Below are 14,328 nucleotides of genomic sequence, written 5' to 3' on the forward strand. Positions count from 1 at the left end.
CGTAAACAGATACCAAAATAATGAAATGAAATGTTGGTTATATAGGAAAAAGGGAATGCAAAAACACTATCAAATGTATGGACTGATTAATAAAAAAAATAAGCACAATGTTTTAACAATAATATCACTTAGTTGAGTGCAATTCAAATGTATGGACTGATATGTACAAACACATACGTAAAATCTTTTGTAGGCATGTTTTTCCATATCAACAAGATCAAGTTTGTTCAATTTATTAATAAGCAATGACCATACTTATAATTCCAAGTTACCAGTTTGAAAAACCATGACAGTTGGTTCATCTACACTGGGCTTCTTAACATCTTCCAAAGTTGCATCAGATTTGTCTTCCAAAGTTCTTCTACCTTGTTGATTTGCTGAGGCCTGAGCACTGACCCGGCTGGCTTGTAGCTGCTCTATTTCAGATGGAACCTGCACGAAACATACTAATCACCTCCTGGTTCTATACTTCGCATTTCATTTTATAAACACACACACAGAGAATAAATAAAGAAATTTATATAGTAACCTTACAAAGCTACTGCAAGAAACATATATTATCAATAAGTGGACACCAATAACCCAGATCCCATTCCATGTCTTTCAAGAAATTCAGATTATGGCAAGGCTCCATACAAAAAAGAAGAGCCACACTCTCTGTCTTCACCAACTGAAATAATCAACAACAATATCAATAAAAAGCCTGCAATAATTTATGTTCCGTACATAAACGAATACTAAAACACATAAAAATAGGGCTTACCAAATGATTAACAATGTGAGAGTCAGAAGTATTCCCTCAATACCTAACAACACACGCCAGATTCTGCACACCGTGATGCCTACACGCATGCTGCATATGTTAAGATTAAAATAAATAATAAAAAATATATAACCAATTGCCAACCTCTTCATCAGGGATTTGGGGATCTTCATGAACAGAAATCAAGTTAATAGGTCTCTCTGGGGGGTAACTTCATTTGTAACAACTACTGCAATCTACAGTTTAAAACAATCGGAACCACATAATTAAATGTAACACCCCGAAAATATAACTTTTATATTAGAAATTTAAGAATTTCATAAACAAGAGATAACCATGTAGAAATTTTTAACCTAGTTAAAAATTACAAGTCTTGAAAATAACTTACACTTGGTTAAAACACTAGTATTTAAAAATAAATGATAAGTGAGGGACTAAAGTTGCCAAAGAATGAAAGTTATAGGCTGATTGTAACAAAATACACCAAACACACCATTTTTGGGTGTGCCTGGTCGAACAAGGGGAAGGGGGCGACAGGGGGTTCTCCAAAACCCTAAGTCTCACACAAAAATTCCCAATTGAAGCCTCAAATCCGTTCCAAATCGAGCTTTAAACACATATTAGTGAACACCTCGTTGTAAGGATCAAAAGGTATGTAAAATTTAGTAATTTTGTTACATCACAAATTCTAGGTTAAATGTGAAACATGAAAAATTCAGCTTGATTGCTGATGCATGGGCGAAATTAGAAGGGTTATGAGGATTAGGAACAAGCCCTAGATGATTTCATGACATGACCTTGTATAAGACTTGTAGGATTTCACAATCACCATTGTAGGTGATTAGTGAACTTCAAGAAACTTGTTAGATGCCGAAATTATAACTCTTGTTCTAAGCATAGTCTGAAATTAGGAAATGAGTTCTGAAAAGATGATGTCAAGATGCATGCAAAAATTACTAATTATAGTGAAATTAGATGTTAAATCGCAAGACATGAACTTGTTTATGATTGTAGAAAAATCTGACCCATCAGGTGTTTGTTGAAATGCCTAAGTAAAAATATAAATGTTAGAATTGATGTAAACGCAGATTTTGATCATGTCTCATAATGATGTGATTGTGGTCATAAAAAGAGTTCTAAACATGTTATAAACTGAAATTTTTAGGCAAAGAGTCCGGATCGTCAAGCGGACAAGCCGAAAGGAATCCACGGGGAAAGGGTGTGCTCTAAAGGTACGAAACTATTGCTTCGTTACATTAAGGTTAACTATCGCTCTTATGTTATAGTGAAAAGCATGGCAAATAGGATAGAACATTGTGTCACGAAAGTGATTGTGCTTCTTAAACAAGTAAACGGGTCAAAACAAGTGAAAAGCATGAAATCTTGCATATCCTTAATGGTGTGTAAGTTTAGCACCCAAACGGGTCAAACAAGTTTTGGTAATAAGCACGAAGCAAGACACTATTATATAATGCGTGAATTACATGAGGTGTAAGCCGTGTAGCGAACACCATAATCAAATTAAGAAACTTTGCTCTTAATATAGGAGTTAAGGTTTAGATTTGATGCATGACAATAGTACAAATGATTAACTAAAAAGCCTTGTAATTTAGTGTGTAAGTTAATTCCGTAGACATGCCCGCATAAGAATAGTTGAGTATTATCATAAGTAAAATACAAGTATGGAGAAATTAGACCAGTCGCTTAACAAATTATGTGAAATAAAGCTGTTTTGACGCATAAAAGAATCAGCAAAACTGCATTTGAAACAAGGGAGCTTTGTGCAGGGCTTACCGTAAATTACGGTGGTACCGTAATTTACGGTGGCCTGCAAATCTGTTACGGTGGAATCCTACTGATTTACGGTAGGCTCCAAATTGTCCAGAAGCCACCGTAACTTACGGTATCACCGTAAGTTACGGTGGAACCCAGTTTGATGTGATTCTGTTTTTAATCTCTTGAATACGCGTTCGAATCTGGCTAATTACGTGAAATTTTAGAATCATAATGCTAACGCCTGTTTAAAATATTAGTTTTCAGGTACTCAAGTAAAGGATGATGATCAAGCAATCGAGTCGAACCGAACACACAATACTACGCTTCCGCACTTGATCTTTTGTTTTGTTTTAAAATAAACACTTGTAGTTTTACCTTGAACATGGTTTGGTAGGTTAAACTTGTGAATGTCGTAACTAGATGGGTCTCAAATCTTGAAAGTTTTTGTAAAGTCTACTTTTGGCATAAACTGTAAGGCTTACATGTTGTTAAAACTGATATTATAAACTGGGTGTTACAAGTTGGTAATCAGAGCTTAAGGTTGCCAATAAGTGTTCGGTTCAAGCTTGATCAACATCCGGTAAGAGTAATTGCTTAAGTAAAATTTAAAGAAGTATAGAAATAATTCACGAACAAATATGCATGGAAAAGAGTGTGTAAACACACTCAAACACAAGAAAAGCATGAAACAAGAACGATAGAATCAAGAGTGTGTAAACACACTCAAACACAAGAAAGGCATGAAACAAGAATGATTGAGTCAAGTCACGAACTTGATCAAATCAAAACAAGTCAAACATGTGTTACAAATGAAATGTTTAACAATGTATGTAAACATTTCAGTATTAAAGATGGCGGATGGAGGTGATGATGATGCGGTGCCAAGAGTCACCGAACAAATGAGGATAGTGATTGCCGAAGAGGTTGGGAAGGCGATCGAAAACAGTTTGTCAAACTTCATTGATAAAATTCAAAACACGGTTTTATCAGTAATAGAAGAGAGAATCAAGAAGCTAGAAGATAATTCGAATCTAGCAAAGGAAAAATCTGGGGAACGAAAGCCTTGTTCATACAAGGAATTCATAGCTTGTAAACCACCTATATATAATGGGGAGGTTGATCCAATTGTGTGTCAACGATGGATAGGCGATATCGAGGGAGTATTCGAGAGAACTCATTGCGATGAGAATGACTACGTAGCTTATGGTACGGGTCAATTAAGAGGTCAAGCGAAAGACTGGTGGGATAATAAAAAGAAGGAGATTGGAAGCGAAGCGGCTAAGGCCATGACATGGGAGGAGTTTAAGACGCCGTTTCTTAAACACCATAGTCCCAAAGCGGTTATAAACAAGATCAAGGAAGAGTTCATGCAACTCAGACACAAAGGTGAATCCATAGACAAGATCACGGGGATGTTTATGGACAAGATGAAGTTCTGTGACGATCTGATAACAAATGAAGAGCAAAAGGTTTATTACTACCATAACATGCTAAGCGCAGAGTATAGGGAATTCATAACCCCTTCAAAGTACGAGACCCTTACCGAGATTGTCAATGCCGCTCGGGAAAGGGAGATCGAGCTGAAAAAGAGTATAGAACGGGGTGAACGAAGGGCACAAGACGTAAATCCAAGCCCTACCAAGAAAGCAAGAACGAATGAAACAGCGAAGAAATCAGATACAAAGGGCGGTACACCAAGTTGCAAAATCTGTGGCAAGAATCATAAGGGTGAATGTCCCTTCAAAGATAAGCCTTGTCCCATATGTCGAAAAACGGGGCATATGGCTATATCATGCCCGGAGAAAGTGACCGTTTGTTACAACTGTTACCGAACGGGTCACAAAAGATCGGAATGCCCGGAACTGGTTGGAAAGAAAGAAGGGCAAGACTCGAAAGGTGAAGCCTCGAAAGCCAAAGCAAGATCTTTCCAACTGACCGCTGCTGAAGCAAAGGTCGAACCTGACGTGGTCTCAGGTATATTCATTGTAAACTCAATTCCCGCACGTGTGTTATTTGATACTGGTGCGAATAAATCCTTTGTTTCATATGGGTTTATTCGGCACCCTTCATTTGTTCTAACAAAATTACCTATGCCCTTAGAAGTAGAGATAGGTAATAACAAAAGCTTTATTGTTTGCGATGTATGTGAAAACTGTACGATGAACATTGATGACGAGGAATACGCAATAGACTTGATTCCAATGTCGATGGGAGAATTTCAAGTGGTAGTGGGAATGGATTGGCTATCCCGTTACCACGCGAAAGTGGTTTGTTTCCGAAAGGAAATAAAACTAACGTCTCCTAGCGGAAAACAAGTTACGATATATGGAGAAAAGGGAGGTAACCCGGTGATATGCACAATGCTAGAAGCTCATAAACTCATGAAACATGGATGTAAGGTCTTTATGGTATATGCAAGCGAAACGGAAAAAGAGCTCCTCAAAACTGGGGATGTACCGGTCGTGCGAGATTATGAAGACGTGTTCCCGGAAGAACTACCGGGGAGACCGCCAGAACGGGAGGTAGAGTTCGGAATCGAGTTGATTCCGGGCGCGAAACCCGTGGCCAAGGCGCCATACCGGCTTGCGCCGTCGGAGTTACAAGAATTAATGTCTCAAATTCAGGAATTTCTTGACAAGGGGTTTATCCGACCGAGTGTGTCTCCGTGGGGCGCACCAGTCTTATTTGTGAAGAAGAAGGATGGCAGTATGCGCATGTGTATTGATTACCGAGAGTTAAACAAACTCACGGTGAAGAATCGATACCCACTCCCAAGAATTGATGATTTGTTTGACCAACTACAAGGAGCAAGTTGGTTCTCCAAAATTGATCTCTGATCCGGTTATCACCAATTGAAAGTCAAGGAGGAGGACGTACCAAAGACGGCTTTTCGTACGAGGTACGGGCATTATGAATTCCTTGTAATGCCCTTCGGATTGACCAATGCACCCGCGGCTTTCATGGACCTCATGAACCGGGTTTGCAAATCCATGCTAGATAAGTCGGTAATTGTATTTATCGACGACATTTTGGTATATTCGAAAAGTGAAGCCGTGCACGTGTGTCATTTGCGGGAAGTATTAGACACACTCAGACGAGAAAAGCTATATGCAAAATTCACGAAGTGTGCTTTCTGGTTACGAGAGGTACAGTTTCTTGGGCATCTCATTAGTGCTGATGGAGTACTAGTAGATCCGTCAAAGATAGAAGCTGTGTCGAAATGGAGCCCTCCAAGAAATCCCTCAGAAATCTGAAGCTTTTTAGGGCTTGCGGGATATTATCGGAGATTCATACAGGATTTCTCCAAAATTGCCTTGCCATTGACCAAATTAACTCGTAAGGAGGAAAAGTTCGTGTGGGGCGTAAAGCAAGAGGAAGCTTTCCAAACGCTCAAGGAAAAGTTGACCCACGCTCCGGTGCTAGCATTACCGGAAGTGTCACACCCCAACCGATGGCGGAAACATCGGGATGAGACGAACAAATTGCTCAAAACAACATAACACTAATTGTGACAATATAATTTAAATTCAATTTCATAAATTCTAAAATGTCATACATTGTTCAAATAAACAAACAGGATTCCAACATAGTTATTTCTAGGTGTGTTTCTAATCCAACCTAACTTGATTCTTGAATCTTCATCTATCAACCTGCAACATGTATTAAAGTAACATCAACAAAAGTTGGCGAGTATACAGGTTTGATACATAGCATAAAGTAGAGTAAAAAGTTTAAATACTCATATCCAACTTGAACAACATAATACAAGTTACTAATATGCTGAAACAGTGTCACTATATGTCAAACCCAAGTTTCCAACGCACACGCCCCAAGACTCACTCAAGGACGGTGCGTACTCCTACATAATAGGAGATTTAATAAGTCTCTGAAGTTTAATAAGTCTCAGTAGTTTCAGAAGTTTCAACACACACGCCCCAAGACTCACTCAAGGGCGATGCGTACTCCTATAGAATAGGAGATTTAATAAGTCTCAGAAGTTTAATAAGTCTCAGTAGTCTCAGTAGTCTCAGAAGTTTCAACGCACACGCCCCAAGACTCACTCAAGGGCGGTGCGTACTCCTATAGAATAGGAGATTTAATAAGTCTCAGAAGTTTAATAAGTCACAGAAGTTTAATAAGTCTCACAAGGTTAATGAGCATATAAACACGAAAAGTTTACATGGCATACGAGATTAACAAGCATCAAAATTGTTTCATGTTTAAAAACGGATAGAGTGTGCATATAACAAGTTTCAAGTGTTGCGTGTTTTGTATAGAATACATGTTGCACCCAAAAGTGATAAAATCAAAATGGGATCAAGTATACTCACATTGATTGCGTTGCGTATTTCTTGGAATCAAGAGAATTACCCTATTAATTTTCCCAACGAGAGCGTGCACAAGAGAATTACCCTATTAATTTTGAGGTTTGTTAATTATTGGGAATTGAGAGATTCTTTAATTAACAAGGCAAAAATAATATATCTAAATCAACAATCATATGTTTCACATTTTCATATTTAATAAAATATATGACAATAAGTAAATGACAATAAATAATACTGATTTTACCAAGTATTATAAATATTGTTTACTAAAATGTTGGATTAAATAAATAATAATAATTCTGATATATATATATATATATATATATATATATATAGAAATATTATAGATTAATAATCTTGAATAATAATTCTAAATTTTAAAGTATCAATTCTGTTTTAATAATTTAATAATTCCAATTTAATGAAAATAAAGATATAAATTCTGAATAACATTTCAAATTGTAAATTTTAAATAAAAATTCTGATTTAATTAATATTTCTGTTTAAAAAAATAACAAATCTGATTTTATTTGAACAATAATTCAGATAAAAAAAAATGAAATAATAAATCTGGTTACATATGCCATTATTAATAATATTTCTGTTTTATATTTATTCAGTATATATATGTTTTAATTTAATATTTCTGATTAATAAATAAGAATAATATTAATAATTCTGAATTATAAAGCTGATTAATATATATAATTAAAAATGCTGAAATAAGTATAGGTTAATAATATATCTGATTATGTTTATAAATACTGAATAGTTTTTACTGATTTATTATATAATATTAGTAATAATATTGGATATAATAGTAATATAATAATAACATTAATAATAATAATAATAGTAATAATAATAATAATAATAATAAACAACTATAATAGTAACAGTGAGCACAAAAAAAGAAGAAAGAAAAAAAAATAAATAAATAAACGAAAAGCAGAAAGCCGGGAAGGGAGTTCGGTTACCGATCGTCTTCTCCGGCGGGATTCCGGCGATTCACAGAAGCGGCTCCGGTAACAGGCGACGAAAGGAGGTTGCTGGGTCGTCTTCGTTACTCCGGCAAGTGGTAACGGGTTCCGACAAGAATTCCGATGCCGTTACGCGTTCTCCGGCGAGCTCCCGGTTTGAGTTCAGACTTGCGGTGTTGAGAACCGGTGAGAGGAGAGAAAGGTGGTGGTGTGTGTTCCGACTCGAAGGGAGTCCCGGTATTTATAGGGGAGATGGGAGGGTCGGATTTTTTTGGAAATGTTCGTTAAAAAAGGCAACCGGAAATCAACCGGTGATTGATTGACTTACCGGACATGAACAAAAGGAAGGTGGTAATGTCCACGCGTTTTCGTTTTGGCGGTTAAGTTTAAATATGGTTCAACTGAAGTAACGCATAAGAAATATATGTTTCCTAATCTAGTCGGATGTGGTATTCCCGACCGAGCGGTTAGTGCGTCGTTTGTTGAAACGGAGGTCACCGGTTCGATCCCCGGCACGCGCATAAAGATCCCGTTTTTTTTTTTTTAAACTGAGCTAACTGCAGTTAACTGAGTTTTCCAACTCAGTTAATGATTCCTTTATAAAACTTAACCAAGTTGACTTTAACTTGGTTAAATTCAATGCTATAAGGTTTTAACTAACTAAGTTAGTTCAAGCTAACTAATAACTAATAAAATTTGTTATTTATATATATATATATATATATATATATTATATATATATATATTAGATAAAAATAATTTATTCTGTTTAATATAAATAAATGTTGTAATTATTCGATTTTACGCAACTTTCTGGTAAACTACCGAATTATTATACGAATTCCCAAATTTTCGTACGGTTTAGGGTAATCTCTTGGCAATGATGAGTTTAAGAGCTGGGATTTAGATGGAATTTCACTGTTTTTACGTGCTTAACATAGTTTCAACGTGTTTCAACGTGTAATAACATAACATAGCATATAAACACAAATATGAACAAAATCATGCATTTCTCATTAGGATTCAAGTCTCGGAATGAAATTTGGGGATAAACGAGAGTACAAATGTCTAAAATAGGAAGGTACATGTCAACAAGCTATAAATAGAAAGTTCAAAAAACGCGAGGCGTTACAGTCTCCCCTACTTTAGGAGATTTCGTCCTCGAAATCAAGATGAAAGACCAAAAGAAAAGAAACGATGCAATAGTTGAAGAACAACGCTGGTCGTGACAGTTTCACTGTTAGATGTTGGCATCTTGAGCTTGATTGGCATTGGGAGCGGGACCTTTTGGTGCTGGTTGTCGCTCTTGATTCCATAGAGGACATTGTGGATGAAGGTGTGTTGTGTCTCCACACTTGAAACATGCTCTAACATTGTTTGCTGGTTTAAGGTTCTGGGGAGTTTGCGGACAATGAGCATTACTATGACCAAAGCGGTTGCATGCAGTGCAATGGCGACACCTTATGTCGGTAGGGTGATGATAGCGGCAGGTGGTACACTGAGGATGAACCCCAGTGTATGGTTTTCTTGTGTTCTCTGGTGCACCAGGAGGTGGATTAGCAGCAGGTACAATCGCGTTGCAGCCAGGGTTTTGAAACTTGCGTTTCTTACTCTCTCCACTACTTGATTGTTGGGTGATTTGGTGAGCCGGTTTAGCAGGGTGGGTTGCATTGGTGGCTGCAGCAGCTTGTTTGTCTCGAACGCGATTGTTGTTTAAGCTAGCAGCAAGTCGATAGACAGCCTCGATGTTGTCGAGGCGGGCTGCCTCGATGGTGTCCCTTATGGCAGGAGGTAAACCATGGATATACTTTTTGATCATACGATCAATGGTGAGGACTAGATGGGGTACAACAAAGCTCAGCTGCTTGAAGCGGGTGGTGTACGCGAGGTTATCGTCTCCAATTTGCTTGAGGACCCAAAATTCTTCCTCAAGCTTCTGTTGCTCGTGAGGAGGGCAGAATTCCTCCATCATGAGCTGCTTCAATTCCTCCCATGACAATGCATATGCCAACTCGTTTGAACGAATGTTCCTTTCATTCGTCCACCACTCTAGGGCTCTTGCTTGGAAGACACCAGTAGCACTACGTGTCTTGAGCGCATCAGGACATTCACTATTGATAAAGGTGACCTCTATGCTGTCGAACCATTCGAACATAGCGGTCACACCCTCTTGGCCAGTGAAGGGTTTAGGGTGACAAGAGGCGAAATGTTTGTAGTTAAAGGCAATGGGCTTAGGTTGGGCAACTTTGGAGTCAATGGAAGAGTTGGGGGTGTTGGAAGCTTGAATCTCAGTCACAACTTTGGGGATAAGACGAGCGAATTGCTTGGCCATAAATGCCATTGTAACAACCCGCACCTTCGTGCGTTGTTACTACTCGACACACTCGTTACGCCTAGCACCGGAGATTCGGATCATAATGTAATCATACCAATTTTATCGCTAAATCGAAGTATAATCGAATAATTACGCATATTCTATCGCTATTACAAACCTATTTTGCATAACACTCACGATGATGTCGAATATGGGCCTAAACTACCCTTCTCGATGAGCGTGAGGTGTCAAAATGTGAGTAATCAACGCTAACGAGGGTTATCGGGTGAGTACTATGACTCTAACCGTCATGACGATGATGGCAATATGAGTAAGTGGTGCCCCGATAATCATTGTGGCACATCACATCGAAGAACGCACTCGAAGGCACGCGTAACTCGATCACCGCACTGAGAATTGGATACATAAATACGTATATACGGCCCTTTTGTGATTAATTATAATAAATAAATTAATAATTATATAAATATATAAAAATATGGCCTAAACCGTCGAAATCGCACCAAAAACGGGATCAAAAGGCTTCCGAACGGATCAATTCGATCAGACTAGTCCAATTGGTCAGACCGGCCCAATCAGATAGGCCAGTCCGATCGGATGGACCAGCCGATCGGATGGACCAGCCGATCGGATGGGCCAGCCGATCGACTGGGCCAGCCGATCGACTGGGCCAGCCGATCGACTGGGCCAACCGATCGACTGGGCCAGCCGATCGACTGGGCCAGCCGATCCAGTCACTGTTTTGCCTTCCTTTCCCCTTCCTTGCCTATAAATACCCCTCCATTCACTCCCAAACACTTGTGTTGCTGCTCCTAACCGACCAAGACGCTCCAGCCCTCAAATCTCTCGATTTCTTCCGATTCTTGTAAGTTTTCAACCCGAATCTTGTACTTTCTTGATCCAAATGCAATCCTTCATCTTTCTATCTTTCAAATCCCAATTTTCAACCGTGAAATCAACGGATTTGGGGCTGTTCTAAGGTGATGTCACCACAAAGTTCTTCAAAGGTGATGTCATCCCATGAAGAACAACTCAGATTCGGATGATTTACATACGATTTTTCATGAATCTCAACCAAATCAGTGTTTTCCTATTAAGATGGTCATGGATCTGAGATGTTCTGACTGATTTCATCACAAGTTCTTATGAACTTCAAAGTGTTAACCTCATATCATCAAGAACAACTTAGATCTAGGGCATTTCCTAAGTAAAATCAAGGTTTTTACATCAGATCTATACATAAAAATGGTAAAACCAGAACTTAGACCGACCTCCTGCACATTTCTTAGTGTCGTGTTGGTCTAGGATCTGATTTCTAGTGATAAAATCATCGATTTCGGGTTAAACACGGAAAAACCGACAAAAACGACCAGTTCTGACGAACGGGGTGATTCCCGGCCGTTAAAACAGGTCGGAATTGACGGGATTTCAGTTGCTTAACACCTCATCGTAACGTCCTAACCCAAAACGCCGAAAAACGCTCGAAAAATCATCGAAAACAGCCGAACAGGATGGCCAATCGAGTGGCCCAATCGATCGAACAGCTAGTCGATCGAGCAGCTAGTCGATCGAGCAGCTAGTCGATCGAACAGCTAGTCGATCGAACAGCTAGTCGATCGAACAGCTAGTCGATCGAACAGCCATTCGATCGATCAGGCTGTCCGATCGATCAGGACCAAGTCCAACCGATCGACCAGGCCCACTCGATCGAGTGGCCTGTTCGACTGGGCCAGCCCAATTTCACCATTTTGTCCAATTTTAACCCAATTTCGCCCGATTTCACGCGAATCGATACCGTTTAACGCATAGTAACCTATCACTCACATAAATTGTCTGAAATCAGGACATTCTCCGGCACCGATTCCGCAAACCTAACCGAATACGCGCTGTGAGTATACTTGACCCCTTTTATCGAATTTTGGGTGTAACATACGTTCCATAAAAACCAAACTTATCAAACGAATGATTTAATTGGACTATTTATCACTTGCGAATAACTGTATGCATAGATATACGTGATGCTAGTACATGTATGCTAGGACTTATACTCGTGACGTCCCACCAAGACTAGTATAGTACTATTTCGCCCGACGGGGTCTAGTTATGCCATCAAGAGTCGAGCATCGAGGACTTAGCTGGTAGTATCAGTTTTGTGAGTATATATGTTGTGTATTACGTTTATGCATGTGGAAATTCGCAGCACTTTCAATCTATCACACTATCACATATCAAACCTGTATACTCGCCAATACTTTTGTATTGACAAAGTTTTAACGTATGTTGCAGGTTTAGCCGACGTATACATCAAATCAAGCTAGGAAGTCTAGAAACTCATCTAAAATCTAGGTTGTCGGATTTGAATTGTTCGAGAGGACAAGAAATATGTGATGACTTACGTGATTGTATTGTTTGTTAGTATGGGATGACAAATGTAATAAATATTATCGCAATATAGTTGTTATGGATTCTCTTGAGCAATCTGATTCGCCTAGTGCCGCGCCCCGATGATTCCGCCATCGGTTGGGGTGTGACAGATTGGTATCAGAGCCATAACTATAGGGAATTAGGCAAAGTTTGAGACTCGACCTAGTCCGGGTCGATGTCTTAGAAAATTGACCTAGTCTATAGTCTAAGTACCCACAGGCCGACTCTTACGAACTCGTCAGGGTTTGTTTGGGCCAACTTGCTACTCTCGATCGAATTTGTTGAAAGTTACAACTATTGTGTGAACACCGCATACTATAGCTTCACACAAAGAGCCTTTCCTAAGGCTAGAATATTACTTGGCCTTTCCTAAGGCTGACACAATACACATGTTTTCAAAACTACTCGCATAACAAAACCGAGTGATCTAGTCGAGACCAGGTGTGAAAACCAATAACTCTCGATAGGATCACTCACTCAGCGTATTTTTCTAGCACGAGAACTCTTCGTTGAGCTAGGAGTGACATCCACATCTCGACAAAAGGTCTCCATTTCGAAATTCTGGTGGAACTCTCGGAGTTATTCGATGAGCACAACCACAAATGGGAACGAAGTTGTTAAGCCAGGGGTGAAACCCATACCTTAATCAACTGTTCCACTCTATAAAATGGTTTACAAAAGCTCTCACCAAGGACACGACCATAACAACGACTCAGGCTGCGCGAAGACTAGAGAGACGAATGTTAGGAGCTGCATCCCAGTGGAAGCGTGAGTCCTCTAGGTCAACGCGTATGCCCGAACCTGTTGGTTATAGTCGGGTTACTTGGGTAGTCAACGCCTAAACACCCAAGGCATTCCATCTAAATTTTACGTGTATGGTTTACGTCTATGAGTTTTCAAATTTAAGCTTTATGATTTACCGATTTCTCGATTTATCGAATTTACGAACCTCGATTTACAAAGCGCACAACCTGCACAGCCATCGCAATCTAAAACAAAGACCGAATGATCGCAACAAAACAAACGCCTAAGTACTCGAATTCGCTTACGCTATTTCTCTTGTCACGTCCTCACAAATTTTGAATCAATATCTATGTATAACCTACAACTATATCTATATATGTATTAAATACAAAACGAATCAATTATGTGAGAGTTTAGGAATCTAGAATTTTCCTATGTGGCTCCTATGTGTTAAATTAAATTCTATACCAAGTTTTGATTGAATCAAATCGCATCAAAAGCTCAAAAATCATTATGATCGAATCTCATTCCGAATCCTTCTGTCTAGATGCCTTCCAACAACTCGATCTCGAGACGAGTAGCTAGGAGAAGAGCCCAACGACGCGCCGATAAGAGGATTGCCTCAATTGTGACCAAGGAAGTGGTCAAGCTCATTCCTCAAATTGTCGCGCAAGTGCACTCTCAAAGCCACTCTCGAGCCCCGGAAGACGTCAAGACGGAATCTGCATTCCTCTACAAACACTTCAAAGCCTGTGATCCAATACCTTTCACGGGTGAAGGAGGTGTTTCTCAATTACTCCAATGGTTCGATGCCATCGAGGTTACCTTTCGTCAGAGTGGGTGCCCCGAGGACTTTCAAACTACTTGCGCCACCGGAGTATTTCAATCGCGAGCACTCGACTGGTGGACCGCCGAACGCAACAAACGTGGTATCTCCGCAGCTTACGCCCTCTCATGGGGTGAGCTGAAGGAGCTCAT

At 39.3% G+C, this 14,328-nt stretch overlaps 1 long non-coding RNA gene across 1 annotated transcript; it reads right to left on the reverse strand.

Moving 5' to 3' along the window:
• Positions 1 to 581: 581 nt before the first annotated feature.
• On the reverse strand, positions 582 to 936 carry LOC110927504. The gene is made up of 3 exons (XR_002585678.2): positions 908 to 936; positions 764 to 842; positions 582 to 670 (listed from the first exon to the last, which is right to left on the reverse strand). It is a non-coding gene; the product is annotated as an uncharacterized LOC110927504 (long non-coding RNA).
• Between the last annotated feature and the right edge of the window lie 13,392 nt (positions 937 to 14,328).

This window comes from Helianthus annuus, chromosome 3 (genome assembly GCF_002127325.2).
Source record: "Helianthus annuus cultivar XRQ/B chromosome 3, HanXRQr2.0-SUNRISE, whole genome shotgun sequence".
NCBI lineage: Eukaryota > Viridiplantae > Streptophyta > Magnoliopsida > Asterales > Asteraceae > Helianthus > Helianthus annuus.